This window comes from Mustela nivalis (genome assembly GCF_964662115.1).
Source record: "Mustela nivalis genome assembly, chromosome: 11".
Classification (NCBI taxonomy): domain Eukaryota; kingdom Metazoa; phylum Chordata; class Mammalia; order Carnivora; family Mustelidae; genus Mustela; species Mustela nivalis.
Genome location: NC_139030.1, coordinates 73,335,627 through 73,341,455, shown reverse-complemented (window position 1 = coordinate 73,341,455; position 5,829 = coordinate 73,335,627).

The following is a 5,829-nucleotide window of genomic DNA, read 5'->3' as shown; positions in this document are numbered from 1 at the left end:
TGGAGCTGCCGGACCAGATCTCTTATGGCCCCACTTCTTAAACTGAGAAAGTGCTTCTGGGTGGGGCTCAGAGCTTGAGGACAGTGATTCTCAGGTGTGGGCTTGGGTCTCGTTTGCTGAGACCAGTGCAGAACAAGGAGGGGTGGTCGGCCAGGAGACTAGACAGAGCAGAGCAGGAAGGGGTAAGGTCAGGAAAACTGTTCAAAGAATCATAAAATTGATGGAACAGAGAGGAAATCGGCAGCCAGGAAATCCAGCTGAGACTAGAGAGTGGAAAAATCAATTTTTACATCTAATTCAGTGGGCAGGTACGGGCAGCAGTAAATGGAGAGGGAGCCAGGAGTCAAGCATGAAGGAGTCGGTTGTCTGACAAAGCCAGGTGGTTCACGAATGAAGTTCTTTGTCTGGTGGGAGGGTCTCCTTCACAAAGACCTCCCCATCAACATTTCCAGAAGTCCTGGAGAGTGGCAGCCCAGGAAGGTCTTATCCCTGGAGATGCTGGTCTCAGGTTAGACTTGGAAGAAACTCTAAGGCATTGACTCCAAGGAGAGTTTTGTGGACTGGGCAATAGATTTGGGTGGAGACAAGTGTGGATCTGGGATGCCCTAGACTTTTGCCTCATTCAGGTGATTCAAAGCTTCGAAATACAAAAGACCCATTACTCCATTGTCCATTCAAATTCATCATTTTATGAAAACAAACAAAAAATAGTTCAGAATGCCTTATTTTTTTTTTAATTGCTGCAAAGCAACTAGACTGAAACAATTCCGGTTCTCATTTTTCTAATAACCACTACTATGAGCATTTAAAAAATATATTTATTTATTTGAGAGAGAGAGAGAGTGCACACAAGCAAGGGGAGGGGCAGAGGAAGAGGGAGAAGTAAGCAACCCACTGAGCAGGGATCCTGAAGTGGGGGCTTGATCCCAGGACCCTGGGATCTTGACCTGAGCTGAAGGCAGATGCTTAACCGACTGAGCCACCCAGGGGCCCCTACTATGAGCATTTTATGATTCTCTCTGTTTTGGCATAAAATTGCTAAAAGAGTTTATTCCCCCTCACCCCACATTTAAGCCTTCATTACCAATTGTCTATCTCTATCATATGCCTGAGATAAGTATGAAAATTTAGAATATCTAATCTTTTCAATCAATATTATTTTCAGATAAGAGTCTTATATAAGATTGTTTTAGGAATGCCTGGGTGGTCCAGTGAGTTAAGTGTCTGACACTTGATTCTGACTCAGGTCATGACCTCAGGGCTGTGAGATCGAGCCCAGTGTAGGACTCTGTGCTCAGCATGGAATCTGAGATTCTCTCTCCCTTCCCCTCTGCCCCTCCTTCTGCTTGAGCATGGCACATGCACACTCTTTCTCTCAAATAAATAAATTAAATCTTTAAAAGTAAAATGATTGTTTTAAGTCTCTCCTTAGTACTTAAATTTCATGTCTTTCATATATTTTTTTAAAGTAGGCTTCACATACAACATGGGACTTGAACTCATGACTCAAAGATCAACAGTTGCATGCTTTACCGACTGAGCCAGCCAGGCATCCCTAAATTTCATATCCTTTTTGTTTCAATAGAGATTTTTATTTTTAAGTAACCTCTACCCCCAACGTGGGGCTCAAACCCAAACCCCACAACAAGGAACCAACATTAAGACCCTACAGTCTGGAAGTTAAGGCTCAGGGCTACTAACAATGACAGAGAGTCCTCATACCAGTGCCAACATCCTTTCAGTTGAAGGGGAAGAAAAAGCTTGGTATGCAAAAGTTATTTGTGATTTGTTTAATTATTCAATCACCATAATTAAATTTCTACTTTAATAGCTACAGTGAAGAAGAAGAAAAAAACAGGTAACAATAAATACCAGGTGATCAGAGCACCGCACCATGGACCGAGAAGTATTTGATGGAAACCTGGATTACTTTCGTCCCCCCTTCTCCATTCTCCCCAGGTGAACTGGGATGCCTATTATTTTCGTTTAATTAAAAGCGAGCTGGCTGGACCCAAGAGAGATGGAAACAATCATGCTTTTGTGCCTCGATCAAGCCCTGTCGGCTTCTCCCAGTTTCGGTGAAGGAAGACGGGGTGCATTGCCAGCTCTCCTTTGTCTGCTGTGTGGTCACTTAGGATGACTCTTCTCTTTGATACAACAGTTGGCTTCTTCTGGAACTATCTTCTACGTGAATATGGCATGAGCATCTGAATAGAGTTCTTTAACTCGTTGCTGCTTTTGTTAGAGGCATGGCCACTTACGAATATCATTTTCTCCTTATGAGTTATGCTGTACTTTACGTAATCTAATACTTTGTCCCATTAGTCATAGACTATCCATTTTACTTTCTTGATTCTGCCCCCTCCAATTTCCTAAGTATACTTTCCCAAGGGCAATCTGGACGAAAGTAAAAACCCACAAGACCTCTGTTCCCTTCTTACCTGGACTTTCAACGGAACTTCTTGACCCTTCCACACTTCTTAATTTTTTTTCCTTAAGAAAACCAACTGGCCTGGCCAACCAGCAGTACTTCCCATACCCTATGTGGCCCCACATTGCTGTCCCCCAGCAGGACTGATTCGTGCTGGTGACTATCTGGCATGGAGAGGCTCACAGGGTCAGAGGTCCACTGCCCACCATCTACATCTATGGCTGAAAAACCCCACTCCCTCCTCCTCTCTGATCATGGCCATGAGACTTTGTCCATTGGTCACTAATCCACAAAATGTTGGTGGCTCCCCGTGTTTGGTCTTAAATGTTCTTGCCCTTTCACAGTTCTGTAGTAATTCCCACATACCTCTCAAGGTTTCTCAATCTCTGCCACTGCCCACAGCCAGAGGAGCTCAGCATACACCATCCAACTCAGAGCTCTCTCTCTGGGTATATCTCTATCAGCATGACAGAGCAAGTACAGGAAACCAGCACCAGGACAACAGGTGAACTCCTCCTTCCCTTCCATCTGCTTGTGCCTTCATTCAGCCAACCTCTATTTCAGAAACAGTCCTTGGAATTAAAACTCAGAGCACTTTTAAATCACATTGGTTGGATTTCTCTCTGTTCAGGATAATTGCTTTCACTCTTATCTTTGATAAGTGCTGTATCTACCTTTATTTTTGCATGTGGAAAGAAACTTCACCCAGGCATGTGCTTCTGTCCACTCTGCGTGCACCTTGGAGAGGAGGGTAGCTCATCTGATATGCCCAAACCTGACACTTTGCCGAGATCCAGTTCACTAGCAATGATGAAGGGATGTGCATCCAGGAGTAGATTCATGGTCTGTCCGCTTCTCCACGTGTCACAGGGAAGGTAAGATCTGTAGGACTGGTCTTCTTGCACTCAAGGGTAGTGAAGGGCAAGTCCTACTTATGTCCTTAACCTGAGATGCTTTCTTTGGTCTGGAATTCCAGAAATAGGTGGGAGGTCAGTCATCAGTGTTTGCCTAGAGTGATAAAGCAATACTGTTTGGTCCATATAGGGTCATAATAAGTGAAGGGATTTAGACCTCAAAATCCAACTCTCAGCCCCTACCGTGATGCAGAAGGACATTCCAGTGCACTCTGGTGACGAAATCTAATGTGAGGAGACACAAGCTCTACACAGCAACTGAGAAAAATCTAAGGAGAGAAGAGACCCAGTGAAAGGCACTGAGACAAGGGGCCAAAGAATGAAGGCACAGAAGGCTGAGCTTAGTTCCTCTGCTTCCTCCTCTTCTTTTTCCTTTCAGAAAAAGTTGGGTATTTTCATTCTACTCAAAGACACGGCAATCTTTATGGAAGATCCAGCCCTTTATTTGCCCCTGGTAGAGCCATTTCGACTCTCTTGACAAACCAATGTTCAAGAGAACTAAGACAGAGATGACTGAATAGATCATTTTTTCAGTATTTTTAAAGAATTATTTATTTTAGAGAGACCATGAGCGGGAGTGGGGGGGCAGAGGGAGAGGGAGGGAGGGAGAATCTCAAGCAGACGCCCTGCTGAGGGCAGAGTCTGACATGGGGCTCCTTCCCAGGACCCTGAGATCATGACTTGAGCCAAAAATCTAGAGCTGGTTGTTCGACTGACTGAGCCACCCATTCCCCCAACCCCCCATTTTTCAGTATTTTTGAATGAGGCGAACACACTGTGTAACATTCAGAAAGTACAAAAGGGCATTTGGTGAGAAGGAAGTACCTGTCCCACCCTCCCTCATTCCCTCCTGCCCCCACAGCCTCTGTCCTGGGAGGTGACAGCAGTTAGCAACAGCTTGTATCTCCTTGTAGATACCTTCTCAGAGCTATTTCTTAAGGAAAGTGTATTATGCTTCTCAAAAATCCTAAGCAAAGGAGCCAAAAGGAAGAGCATAAATTAATCTGATCGCGAGGAGTCCAGAGATCTAAAATATGGCAATATACTCTAAAATATCAAGGCAATATACTCCAGAAGGAAACTATGAGTTTTTTGAGGAAGGAATAAGCTACGAGATCTTTCCTACTGTAGTTACTAAAGGCCTACAGCCCAGCCTCACCCAGCCCCTGAACCCAGAGGACTTCTCCCAAGAGCAGCTGGGTACTGGGATCACTGGGATGCACTCCTAGGGCACCCCAGTGCCTTGGAGCTGTCTCCTGCCCAGGAGCCACTGGACACCTGCCATCCAGGAGATCAGACCTCTGTTCCACCCACCTTGGCAACAGGCCAGCCAGTCAGAAGCCCTCTCCCTGATTCCTGAGACTGGACCCCCAGCTGCTGGTGGAGTCCTGTTTGACCTGGATGTAACCCTGTGTCGATTAAATGATTTACGATGGGCTGGCACGGATGGGAGAAGACAGGCTGATCTAAACAGTAACTCCAGCAGCTTCTCCGTCTGTGATGACTTGGGAGGAAAAGATAAAGACGAACAAAAGCAAAGAAATGAGAACAAATTTGATTTTTGTGACGGAAGAAGTGGACTGAATTGTAGCTTATTTATCTGGTATCTCTTAACTTCATTTCCAGCCTACTACTCACAGACTATGTCTTTGTCATAATTTTATCTAGTGCTAAGTGGGCAAAGTAACAAAATAAAAACAATCTTAGGCTTTTCCTGGCCAAAAAGGTCATAGATTCAAATACAAAAATTAGGTCTAGACTTCAGGACAGAGTGATGATTCAAGAAAGCAGGGCTATGGGGCGCCTGGGTGGCTCAGTGGGTTAAGCTGCTGCCTTTGGCTCAGGTCATGGTCTCAGGGTCCTGGGATCAAGCCTCACATCAGGCTTTCTGCTCAGCAGGGAGCCTGCTTCCCTCTCTCCCTCTGCCTGCCTCTCTGTCTACTTGTGATCTCTCTCTGTCAAATAAATAAATAAAATCTTAAAACAACAACAACAACAACAACAAAACAGGGTCGAAGTCACCTCTAGCCACAAAGACAAGGTGTTGTTGGCTTGTAGACGGGTGCCTTTGCTGAAAAGTTGTCCTGGCCATAAACTGGAATGCCCATCTGCAGCAAACTTATGAAATAATCTAAGATACTTCCATGTAATTAAACTTCTGAACTATTAAAAAGGATGAGGGGCACCTGCGTGGCTCAGTCGGTTGAGCATCTGACTCTTGATTTCGGCTCAGGTCATGATCTAAGGGTTGTGAGATCGAGCCCTGTGTTTGGGTTCCATGCTCAGCGAGGAGTCTGCTTGAGATTCTCTTTTTCCCTCTCCTTGTGCATCACTGTCCCCCTCAGTAAAAATAAATACATCTTAAAAAAATAAAAAGCATGAGATGAATCTGTGTGCATTGATATGGTTCAGATCACCCAGACATTATTAAGTAAAAAAGAGCGTAACACAAAAATGCTCCCACCTCCATGAAAAGGCTTGTGT